This window comes from Cydia amplana, chromosome 14 (assembly GCF_948474715.1).
Source record: "Cydia amplana chromosome 14, ilCydAmpl1.1, whole genome shotgun sequence".
In the NCBI taxonomy this organism is placed as follows: domain Eukaryota; kingdom Metazoa; phylum Arthropoda; class Insecta; order Lepidoptera; family Tortricidae; genus Cydia; species Cydia amplana.
In genome coordinates, this window is record NC_086082.1 from 1,637,936 (window position 1) to 1,651,666 (window position 13,731).

Genomic DNA, 13,731 nt, shown 5'->3' on the forward strand with positions numbered 1-13,731 from the left:
TTGGGGAAAAAAGCGTAGGTAGGTAGGTTAGGTTTGTTAGGTAGCTTCAGCCCTGCGAAGCGGGGCTCCGTCTAGTTAAGTTCAGAATTCAACATTTTGAGATTTAGCATTTTGAGAATTCAACATTTTGAGAATTCAGCTTTTTGAGAATTCAACATTTTAAGAATTCAACATTTTGAGATTCAATATTTTGAGAATCCAACATTTCGATAATTCAACATTATGAGAATTCAACTTTCTGTTCCTGGAGGGTAAATTTAACCCCTACTGTGACTTAGACGAGCATACGTGAGCGAAGCAACGAAATAATCCTTGACAGTCCAGTGTCCCATATATGGGTCACGAGTCACGACGAACTATCTTCAAAAGTCCGTTCCCCGCGTATGGGTACCATGGGTACTAAGTTATAAGGTGAGCGTCAGGATGGCGGGTGGACCTCAGCGAATTTGAACGAAATATTTATAAACATATTGTACTTTCGGTGTACTTTCGTGTACCTTTAATAGAATCCAGTGTACTTCTCCACCGCCATTCTGACGTCAGGATGGCGGGTGGACCTTTTTTGATAAATATCTCGTTTCTGGGAGAAGTACACTGGATTCTATTAAAAGTACACTAAAGTACACCGAAAGTACAATGTTTAATAAATATTTCGTTCAAATTCGCTCAGGTCCACCCGCCATCCTGACGCTCACACTATAACTACAATAAGATACAACCACGCCTAAATAAACCTAATAAAAATATATTTTTGATATTTTTAATCGGTCTTTCTTTTGAATTCTAGTCTTAAAACAGTGTAATACTTCACGTAGCACGTGGCTTACTTAAAGTGGTCAGATTCTATTGATAATCTAATACATTTAAAACGAGCAATTCTTGTATATAAGGTATATATATATTTATACAGGGTGTTTCCTGCAACAGGAGCAATAAATTAAACAGTAGGCTATACTCCTCAAACCGACCAACATTTGTTCAGCAACTTTAAAAAATAACTTATGCTTTGATTTTTATTACACTTTAAAGTTTATTCTAAGGCGCAGCAAATATTGTTATGTTTAAAGCGTGACAAGCAACGTCAAACACATTGATGTCAGCGTACATTGAAGGCGATATTTATTTTGTATGAAAAAGTGGAAATCTAAAGAATTCATATTTTTTTAAAGTTTTATAGTTTGAGGAGTATATATGTTTTAATTATTTGCTCGTGTTACAGGCAACAACCTGTATATTTCGGGGATCTCGGAAACGGCTCTAACGATTTCGATGAAATTTGCAATATGGGGGGTTTCGGAGCTGAAAAATCGATCTAGCTAGGTCTTATCTCTGGGAAATCGCGCATTTTTGAGTGATTATATGTTCTCCGAGCAAAGATCAGTCTCACAGATATTGTATTTATTATTAGTCAATCAGTTTACCAAATTTACTTATTACCAAACTGAAGAAATATTGTCGAACTCAATACGAACTAAACGCGTTTAAGGGTCGGCGGTGGTCACGCTCTCCATTTTTGAAATGATAACCGTTAAACGAAGATGGTGTTGCAGAACAAACAATGCGACGCTTGTTGCGTCTTGTAATGAGACAAATACTATAGTCTTATTATAGTCTGGCAAACAAACAAAAAAACTATAAGTAGGTACTCGACACTCATCCTTTTCTTTTGCGTGCTGACACTAGTGTAAGACAAAGACAGTATGAATTTCTCTGTATATCCTAGGATAGCGGTGCCGTAATAGCGGGCGTCTCCATACGCAAAACGACACTAAATATGGATGAGCAGTATTTTGTATGGACACGGCCGCTATATGACGGCACCGCTATGCTCCTCGCTCGCTCCGCTCCTGGGAAAACAGCTGAAGCCAAGATTTGTTACGTTTCGGGTTCATGGTATGCAGCTCGCTGACAGACGGGCAGCAAATAAATTAGTCTAGTGTATTAAAACTGGTAACTCGTGTATTTTTAAGTCAAATATTGCTCTACATAATTATGTTTCGCTCCATGACGAGTAGCTTCAACGGCAGCACAGCACAGAAAGGAGCTGTCCTTATTATTTCTAGGGCAACAAACCTGTCTAGTTAGTTCGCTGTACTATCCTTATTATTAAGATCCGAAAAACTGGCAGCTGTTCATGTTCAACAGTGGAGGTCGGAGTGATTGGCCAGCAAAACTTTTCAGATGCTGGAGGTAAATAAATGTATTCAAAAGTATTTTATTGCTCCTATTTCTAAAGATAAAAGAAATACGGAATAACCAATGACCTCCATCATTCCATCACCAACACTGCTCTTTCATCCGCAACGACTTAATAATATTTCGCGCACGGACATTGATTCGGAGAAAGTCAATCGATCTAATAGAAAGGCTTCTGAACTAAACAGAATAATGTAATAGCCCAGAGCAGTAGGTCCGTCGCGAGCGCTGGCTGACTAGCTGGAAGCTGGCGCATCGTTATCTTAAAAAAAACAATACCGTAGATATCCGCGCGGGAAATATGGGTTGGCGGGCGGTTTTATCATTTTGTTAGTGCTAAAAAATTCCAATTCTTTTTAACTTTAACCGAAGTGCGAAAAATAAACAATTTAAAGTTGAAGTAGACTTTGTTTTTACGTTTCAAAATTCAAATTAAAGTGTTTATAAATATATTTTTAACAAAGAACGCGTTGCGTAGTTATCTCGGCAAACGAGAATAAAGTTTTAAAGATAACGGCAGTTAGCAAAGTGCGTTTAAATTTATATTTGAGGAAATAGTGATTTATCATGTAATTATCTAAGATGTAATCAGTCTTGGAAAAAGATGTAGGTAAACAAAAATCGGAAGGATACTCACTCGCGAAGATAAGGTAAGTAAATATTCCATTATCTCTGGAAACAGGGCGGATAGATTTTATTTTGAAATTTTCTTGCCAATTTAAGAAGTTAGAATAGTCATATCAAGGTCATGATCTTGAACATGTCTAAGGTGATGGGATAAAGTATGGGTTATTAAATTGTACAACGGGACTTAATCGCGTATCTAAGTTTTTAAGATTTACCTCCGACGTTTCGAGGACGGCGTTGTCCCCGTGGTCTCGGAGAAGACCGGAGTCGGAGGTAAATCTTAAAAACTTATATACGCGATTAAGTCCCGTTGTACAATTTAATAATGTGTAAAAATCGTGAAAGTTTAAATCAGTGTAAAGTATGGGTATTGAAAATCCTATAAATCGTTGGTAATATCACCCCGTGGTGATCGATTTGTTTACAAACAACTCTATTATTTTCCTTATGTTGATAAGCATTGGATTAAATAAATCCTTCTCCATTTCAATGAAAACCGTGATTTTTTTTGATAAACGATGAATAAGAATATGTGTCACTTTATTAGTAGGTACAATAATATTATTCGTTAGGACTATGTCGTTTTAAATTGAATCATCATAATATAGGTGGAATCCTTTAATGACTTAAAAGCGACAAAGCTCTAATACTGCACTTGATTGCACTCAATGATACTATTAATAAAAATATTATTGTGTAATATTGCTAATATGTAGGTAATCGAATGATATTACTGATAAGATCGGTCTAGTGGACTAAAATTCCAAATGAGACATCCACAGAAGACTCATACTCGTATTAGTCGTATTCATGAAAACGAATACGACTAATATGAGTCCATACCTATTGTATTGTACAGTCAGGCTTGACTTTTGAACTTACGACCTGACAATGTTAAAGCCTAGAAACCTAGTTCAATAATGCCGACTGTTACCTACTTGTTGTATCTTTCAACTAATACAACATTTACATACAATAGGATCTATCTTTCAAGAAATAGGTCCTAATACCTTCCTATAACAGCTTATCTGTTAAACGTTCAGCTTGGGCTACAATTCTTTAGTATGTCTGGATGTTATCCTCTACAGGACCCCTAGTGTAAATTTCATTCTTCATTCGATATAGCTTGACCTGTCGTACGCGTTTGCGTTAAGTCTGATTTTGTATGGGATTTGAGTTTCCAAAACGTCCCGCTTGGAGCGCTGTTCAATAATAATAATCTAGGCATAAACGTCATTTACGTCATAGCCCTAAAGATAACCGGAATAAACCACACCTCGAAATCTCTTTATTTATCTTTATACCTTTATAACCCATTGTCTTGTATTATTTCCAATCATTCTTATTATGCATGTTGCAATATGTGTTCAGAGATTTGATTTCATAATTACTTAAATAACTCCATGGTGAGCGTCAGGATGACAGGACCATGATGGCTATTTATAACGAGTGTTACTCCAAGATTTAGTACCTATTTAGTACTATTTGGTACCTGACATCAAATATTTAGTACCTCAATAGAAATCGAGAAATATTGAAAACAAAGTGGCCAGCCATTCTGACGTCAGGTTGACAGGACCAAGTCCAGTTCCCCTATTTGTAGGCGTTATATCGAATCCATCTTTTGACAAAGATTTAGTACCTAATTAGTACCTTTCATAATTATTCTTCTTATTTAATTTCGACTTAACGTAAAAAAGTTACAGCTAGAATAAACTTTGTATGTGCACAGTGGTGCAGCCAGTCAATGTGAACCGGGCCTAAAAGTTTGTTCAAAAGTTAATATTTTTGACTACAACATTTACTTTACGTTGTTTGGCCAATCCAAAATGAACCACGAGCGTAGTGAGTGGTTTGAAAGTGGAAGCTTGAGCATTGCGAGGGTTTCAAGCCATTGCGGTTTAAACAATTTTTCTACCGAGTGACACACAACATTTTGACCACACCAGCTTGAGGGGAATACTCACTTAAAATTAAAAATCATCACTAGAAGTCAATTTTACCAGCCAACATGAGGGAATAACTCGAATTTATTACATACATACATACATATAATCACGCCTATTTCCCGGAGGGGTAGGCAGAGACCACGGATTTCCATTAAACGGTCGCGGTGCGGTGCACTCTCTCGCTCACTTTCATGAAAAATCACAAAATTCAATACTTTTTACTACAATTTTACCCACAATCAATTTTTCTGAGCACATGTGAAAGAAAATTATATCATACAAATGAAATAAATCCCAAAACCGCAACTAAATACTATATTTAACCTCTTATGCCACTTTAAACTTACATAACAATAACGGTATTTGCGAAAAGAAACACGTACATTTAAGAAAAGGTACCTGTAGGCGACGGGACCTACCAACCTCCGTGCTGCGCGCGTGCTGGCCGGTAAGGATGCCGCGGCCAGCGCGCGCGTCTTTTGTTTTTAAAAAAGTTTTTTTTTTCCTCTGAGTTTTTCTTTGCGAATGGAATAGCGTCTATGTTTTGTGTTTGCACATTATTTGTATTCAAATGTGCAAATTGCTTCTAGTTTGTAATATATTCTGTGTAACTTTATATGTGCTGTGTAAATACTGTGTAAAATAAACTGTACATACACACTTTTACGCGTATTTTTCGTCATCGGCGGCCCGACATCCTACAGTACCTTATGAAAATAAATTTAATAATACATCACTACAAAACATCAATTACATTGAAGTTTATTTTTTATGAATTAAAAATATTAATTTAAATTAAAAAAAAAAACAGTATATATATTAATTTTTTTTTTACATTAAACTGCTTCAAATTTAATTAGTTCCTCGTCATAATAATCTTAAAAAATATCAATAATTTGTATGTAAAGAAAAGGTACCTTGTGGTTAAGTTACATGATGAGGCATGATGATGATGGAACAGTTAAGATAAACTAATCTTATTGTTAAGATAGTATATATCGTCTATTTCTTATCAATAATATATTTTGGTTGCCATAGAAGACAAGCGGCTTTGAGGTTGGATGACTTATAGCAATGCGTCGGATGTTGGAATTTTTCAGCAAAGCAATGGCAGATTTATTGCACCAAATGAAGATTATTCTAGTTAAAAAAGACTTGACGAGAGTAACTTTGATATAATAGCAGGCTACATAGATTTGTAATGTAGGTCCGATGTACGGTTATACTTAATAGGTATTGGCTAGGCCCCCCCGACCAGAACTGAAATTATCAAATTAGTTTTTCAGAATGCTAATACAGTTCTTTACCAAACTTCTTTTCCCGTATTACCTAGGTATTTTTGGAATTTTCAGTCACTCCTCCATAAGCTACCTTTTCTACTAAACTTTGAGAAGACATTTTTAGGGTTCCGTAGCCAAATGGCAAAAAACGGAACCCTTATAGATTCGTCATGTCTGTCTGTCTGTCCGTCTGTCCGTCTGTCCGTCTGTCCGTCCGTATGTCACAGCCACTTTTCTCCGAAACTATAAGAACTATACTGTTGAAACTTGGTAAGTAGATGTATTCTGTGAACCGCATTAAGATTTTCACACAAAAATAGAAAAAAAACAATAAATTTTTGGGGTTCCCCATACTTCGAACTGAAACTAAAAGAAAATTTTTTCATCAAACCCATACGTGTGGGGTATCTATGGATAGGTCTTCAAAAATGATATTGAGGTTTCTAATATAATTTTTTTCTAAACTGAATAGTTTGCGCGAGAGACACTTCCAAAGTGATAAAATGTGTGTCCCCCCCCCCTGTAACTTCTAAAATAAGAGAATGATAAAACTAAAAAAAATATATGATGTACACTACCATGTAAACTTCCACCGAAAATTGGTTTGAACGAGATCTAGTAAGTAGTTTTTTTTTATACGTCATAAATCGCCTAAATACGGAACCCTTCATGGGCGAGTCCGACTCGCACTTGGCCGCTTTTTTTTTTATTTTATTTGTATTTCTTACTAACTTAGTTATTAAGCCACATTGTACTAACAAACTATGGATGTAACGTCTGAAAATAAATGATTTCAATTCAATTCAATTCAATTACTAGGCTTATAATTTATAACAAAAATAAAAATATGTAAACAAACGTTAAGCATTAAGGTTTCAGATCACATAATAATAAAAAATAGCATTATCGATATTAAACTTTCGTGAGACATATTTTAAACTGTTTATACGACAACGGTTTCACTCACTTGAATTTTTAGTTTAAAATAGCATTACTTCAACTTTTTACAAAACATTTAATATCTCCGAAACTAGAAAGCCTCATAAGGTACCTTTTCCCGTGGAACGTTACAAATTGACTTTAAGTGATGATTTTCAATTTTAAGTGAGTATTTCCCTCAAGTTGGTGTGGTCAAAAATGTTGTAGAAACGTTGTTTAAACCTCATGCCTTGAAATCCTCGCAATGCTCAAGATTCCACTTTCAAACCACTCACTACGCTCGTGGTTCATTTTGGATTGGCCAAACAACGTAAAGTAAATGTTGTAGTCAAAAATATTAACTTTTGAACAAACTTTTAGGCCCGGTTCACATTGACTGGCTGCACCAATGTGCACATACAAAGTTTATTCTAGCTGTAACTTTTTTACGTTAAGTCGAAATTAAATAAGAAGAATAATTATGAAAGGTACTAATTAGGTACTAAATCTTTGTCAAAAGATGGATTCGATATAACGCCTACAAATAGGGGAACTGGACTTGGTCCTGTCAACCTGACGTCAGAATGGCTGGCCACTTTGTTTTCAATATTTCTCGATTTCTATTGAGGTACTAAATATTTGATGTCAGGTACCAAATAGTACTAAATAGGTACTAAATCTTGGAGTAACACTCGTTATAAATAGCCATCATGGTCCTGTCATCCTGACCCTCACCCATTATTGACGTTCTGTGATGATTCAAAATATTGGTAAATACTAGAGTCCTCATATTTAGAGGACCCGATCCGTGCTTGAGTTTTTTAAATTTTCTTAATAGGTTATACTTGCCTTATACTAACCTAACCTAACTCAAGTCGCTAGAATATTAAATTTCTTTGCAACTTTGACGATGCGATGTTTTCACATCCTATGCAAAGCCAGGGATTAAGCGTTATTAACATATTAAACATACCTATATTTTAATTTTCTGTCGACACAATACACATCTGACCACCTGCGAAAAAGTCGGTTAAACATTGATTTTCAGCAGCATCTGTTTACCGATGGTCTAGAAATAGATCTATATATATATATATATAAAATGCAAGTGTCCTGACTGACTGACTGACTGACTGACTGATTCATCAACGCAGAGCCGAAACTACAAAAGCTAGAAAGTTGAAATTTGCACACTAGGTTGAATTTATAAAGTGTACAAGAGATAAGAAGCGATTTTGAAAAATTCAACCCCTAAGGGGGTTAAAAAGGGGATGAAAGGTTGTATGGGGTGCAAGTTTTATTTTAAGCTAGGAATTTGAAACTTTGTAAAAATGTAGTATATTAAAAAATAAGAAAACTAATTTCTGCGTTTTCGAAAATTCCTCCCCCAAGGTGGTGAAAAAGGGGTTGAAAGTTTGTATGGAGATCAAATATTTTTGTGAGTGTTGGACTTGAAACTTTGTATATGGGGATATTATTATAAGACGGGAAAAGTAATTTCAGCGTTTTTGAAAATTCATCCCCTAACAGGGTTAAAAAGGGGTTAAAAATTTGAATCCATTACAAATGCTTTGAAACTTCTTAGAAAGGCATAATAGCCGATGACAAAAAAAAGTAATTGCGAAATTTTAGGTAATTCAACCCCTAAGGGGGTAAAAAAGGGGATGAAACTTTGTCCTGGGGTGCAAATTTTATTTTAAGCTAGGACCTTGAAACTTCGTAAAAAGGTATTAAATTAAAAAACAAGAAACTAATTTCAGCGTTTTCGAAAATTCATCCCCCAAGGTGGTGAAAAAGGGGTTGAAAGTTTGTATGGAGATCAAATATTTTTGTGAGTGTGGGACTTGAAACTTTGTATATGGGTATATTATTATAAGACAGGAAAAGTAATTTCAGCGTTTATGAAAATTCGTCCCCTAACAGGGTTAAAAAGGAGTTGAAAGTTTGAATCCATTACAAATGCTTTGAAACTTCTTAGAAAGGCATAATAGCCGATTACAAAAAAAAGTAATTGCGACGTTTTAGGAAATTCAACCCCTAAGGGGGTAAAAAAGGGGATGAAACTTTGTCTTGGGGTGCACATTTTATTTTAAGCTAGGACCTTGAAACTTTGCAAAAAGGTATTAAATTAAAAAACAAGAAAACTAATTTCAGCGTTTTTAAAAATTCATCCCCCGAGGTGGTGAAAAAGGGGTTGAAAGTTTGTACGTAGATAAAATATTTTTGAGAGTGCGGGACTTGAATCTTTGTATAAAGCCATATTATTAGAACTCAAGAAAAGTAATTCCAGCGTTTTTAAAAATTCATCCCTTAAAAGGGTTAAAAAGGGGATGAGAGGTTGTATGGGGTTCAAGATTTATTTTAAGCTAGGAATTTGAAACTTTGTAAAAATGTATTATATAAAAAAATAAGAAAACTAATTTCAGCGTTTTCGAAAATTCATCCCCCAAGGAGGTGAAAAAGGGGTTGAAAGTTTGTATGGAGATCAAATATTTTGGTGAGTGTGGGACTTTAAAATTTGTATATGGGTATATTATTATAAGACAGGAAAAGTAATTTCAGCGTTTTTAAAAATTCATCCCCTAACAGGGTTAAAAATGGCTTGAAAGATTGAATCCATTACAAATGCTTTGAAACGTTTTAGAAAGGCATAATAGCCGATTGCAAAAAAAAGGAATTGCGACGTTTTAGGACATTCAACCCATAAGGGAGTAAAAAAGGGGATGAAACTTTGTCTTAAGGTGCAAATTTTATTTTAAGCTAGGATCTTGAAACTTCGTAAAAAGGTATTTTATTAAAAAACAAGAAAACCTATTCAGCGTTTTTAAAAATTCATCCCTCGAGGAGGTGAAAAAGGGGTTGAAAGTTTGTATGGAGATGAAATATTTTTGAGAGGGACTTAAATCTTTGTATAAAGCCATATTATTAGAACACAAGAAAAGTCATTTCAGCGTTTTTAAAAATTCATCCCATGACAGGGTTATAAAGGGGTTGAAAGATTGTATAGGTTATAATTTTATTTAAAGCTAGGAACTTGAAGCTGAAGCTTCGTAAAAAGGTAATTTATTAAGAGAAAAGAAAACTAATTTCAGAGTCTTTGATAATTCATCCCCCAAGGTGGTGAAACGGGGGTCGAAAATTTGTATGGAACCAAAATATTTATTTGAGTGCGGGACTTAAATCGTTGTATAAAGGCATATTATTACAATACAAGAAAAGTAATTTCAGCGTTTTTAAAAATTTATCCCCTAAAAGTTTAAACAGGGGTTGAGAGTTGGTAGAGGGTTCAAATTTTATTTAAAGCTATGAACTTCAAGTTTCGTAAATAAAGATAAGATAAAGATAGTTTATTCAAGTAGGTATACGTTACAATGCGCTTATGAACGTCAAATAAAGCTAGGTAGAACGGCTCCAACCCTACAACCCTACCCTACTTCTGCCCCGAGAAGATTTAAATCCCCCCTCAATTGGAGGAGGGTATAGGTAGTTAGGTAGTAGATTTTATTAAATAGTGGACTTGAAAATCTTCCGGGGGTTGAGAGAGATTATATCGAGAACAATTTTATTCAGTTAAGGGCTTGAAACTTCGTAGCCAGGTTGTGAAAGACAAATCTCATGCGTTGTATAATAATTAACAAATGATTAACCGTCCCTACTGCTATCTTTTGCTGCATAATGTTCTAAGCTAATGTAGAATATATAACCACCAATATACAAATCCATGCGTACGAAGTCGCGGGCAACAGCTAGTAAGTATATAGGTACTTAGAAATATTTTTTATGACAAGATTCGATGCTGCTGGTGCTGATGCAACTGTGTCGAATTCAATTTGTGACCACAAATTATAAACAGGCATAGGTTATTAGGTTACTAATCTGTGACCAATAGTGCAATGTAATCAAGGCTGACAGTATTTTAGGCCAGCATAACGTTAAGCACTACTCGTTCATGTTGGCCTTTTAAAAACCACAAAAAGCCTACAACATACAACAAATACTACTAGATACGATACGAATAAGAACTTGAAAATTATTTAACCGCAATCGAAAGTGAATAATTAATATATCTAAATGGAACTCACGGCATGTAGCACTTTTTATTAATGAATCTTTTGCTCGGTTTCTATTCATATATTATTTAGCAGACTTCATAAGTAATTTAAAAACAAGGTTTCTAATTGTGCTAAATATTGTTCATTGTTTAATTTTGGTTTTGAAAAATGAATTGTATTTTTTTATTATTTACTTAACTTTGAAAGTAAATTAAATAAAGCTATCAAATTAGGTTTAATTTATCGAACTAGGATAGGTTTCGTCCCGTCAGCTAGGTGTCATGCATTGAGTGAGACGTTTGCACCAGCATCAAACACTACACGCAAAGGACTTGTCGTACAGCTCGGCCTTAAAATGCTGTGATGCGGTATTAGCTATTTGCTCGGCTCGCGACCGGTATACAATTCCAGATGTACTGCTCTTTTAGCCAACAAATTTTTACCAATTTCAATATTTAAAAAAAATATCGCAATAGTTTGATTTCCCAAATGAATCTTTAACAACAGTATGATCAGGATTGGGTTAATGTAATAGACATCATAAATTGTATTTATAAAATATGTCATATGTAGGTATATAATCTGAAGTAGATAAGTGAGAAAGATTTACTTTTAATTCAATTATGTGATAATTTCAAATTTTGTAAAAATATATAATTGATATGAGAACGCATAAAGCCACGCAAAATATAAATAAGTATGAAACATAAAATATAAAAAGTATATACATAGATAAAGCACCTAATAACGTCGCGCCTAAAAATAAACGTCGGCAACATACGAGTTTGAAAAAACTCTCGGATGTTTATCGTTCAAGCATAATATTGTCAAATGGGAAATAAAATTCAAGGAGTTTCCTATTTTTGCAAATGGAAGTAATTATCTTAAGTACTACAGTTTAAATTTAAAATGTCTCGTTTCAAAGGCTGGTTTTATTTACTTAAGACAAGAAGAGACAGGGTAATAAAAAAAGAGTGTAAATCTTCATACAAGTAACGTCATCATACAAATCATCCATTTGGAGATCCTCGGGGAAAGTGTTTATTGATTGTTGAACGTCTTTAGGCTGAATTTATGTCGGCGGCCGATCGTAAAATCAGGCAGATCGTAATTCCTGTGTAACCAACAATAACGTCACCACCAATACCTACGCCACTTAAAGACAAGTATTTATAGGTAAACATGTGTTTTGCGAGGATTTCCCTCGCCGACATTCCTTTAGGTAAATACTTGAAAATATGAAAGTGATGATATCAAAACAATGCAATGTAGTCATAGTTTATAGGGATAATGCAATAGTGGCACCTACTTTCAAAAGGATGTCAAATTTCACATTCGGCATTTACCTAGTGTCCTGTGGATATACCCAAAGTTGAGGGCTCTATAATAAGGGGTCCCTAAAAGGGGTACTAACGCATAAATAGGTTTCTATAACCCCTCTGAAAATAAATCTCAAATTTTTTCTGTAACTGTAATACTTACATGCCGACTTTATCCTAAATATTTTAATTTGTTTTTATTTCAAGTAGAAACACTATACTATACTATACCTATATAAATATAATAAAAATTATAAACTGAAATAAATGTCATATAGGTACTAAGAAAAAGCTGGCTTTGAAGGCTTTGGGTTTTTCTTAATATATGACATTTATTTCAGTTTACATTTTGTATGATTTGATGGTCTTTAGACGCAGGCACAAAATTGGAGAATAACCCACCTACAGCCAGATTTACAACCTTTCACACGTTTAATTTTTTCCGGCAAACTAAGCCCAAGGCCCAGAATCCACACATCGCGAATTATAACTAGGTCACCTTATCTGATAGGAAGTCAAACACAGAAACGCATTTAATTGTTATGATTCGTTTCATATCTTTACAAAACCAAGTATTTATGTTTGTCAGATAACGATCAAAAGATTACGCTTCTATATAAATTGGCGGGCAATCGCGTCAGTCATCACTTTCATTTCCGAACGCTTCTTCCGATTTCACGGTGCCGTGAAAAAAACTGTTTGGCTCTATTGCCTAATTAAATAAATAAATAATAAATAAATATTATAGGACATTATTACACAAATTGACTAAGCCCCACGGTAAGCTCAAGAAAGCTTGTGTTGTGGGTACTCAGACAACGATATATATAATATACAAATACTTAAATACATAGAAAACAACCATGACTCAGGAACAAATATCTGTGCTCATCGCACAAATAAATGCCCTTACTGGGATTCGAACCCAGGACCGCGGTTTCACAGGCAGGGTCACTATCCACTAGGCCAGACCGGTCGTCAAAACCTAATAACTTCTCCTCTAGTCTAATTAACTTTTTAAATTGTTTTGTGGTCCATCTTTTGTTCGTTTAGTTAGACACTGCAAGATTAATAAGGTAGTTACCTAATGTTTATTTATTTTTAGTTACTTGTTAGAAAATAATAAAAACTAACTAAAAAAACTAAACTATACCTACTTGGTCAAGCAGATCTTGTCAGTAGAAAAAGGCGGGAAAGTTTGTCCCATAGAAAATTTCAAATTCGCGTCTTTTTTACTGACAAGATTTGCTTAACCAGCTATAAATGCATAATATTTATACATACCTCGTATTGTTATTTTTGAGTTGAATAAATTAACAAAAAAAAACCTAGCTTAAGTAGTCAAACTTCATCGGTTTAACTCAAATCCTCATTTTTGTTTGTTTATTGT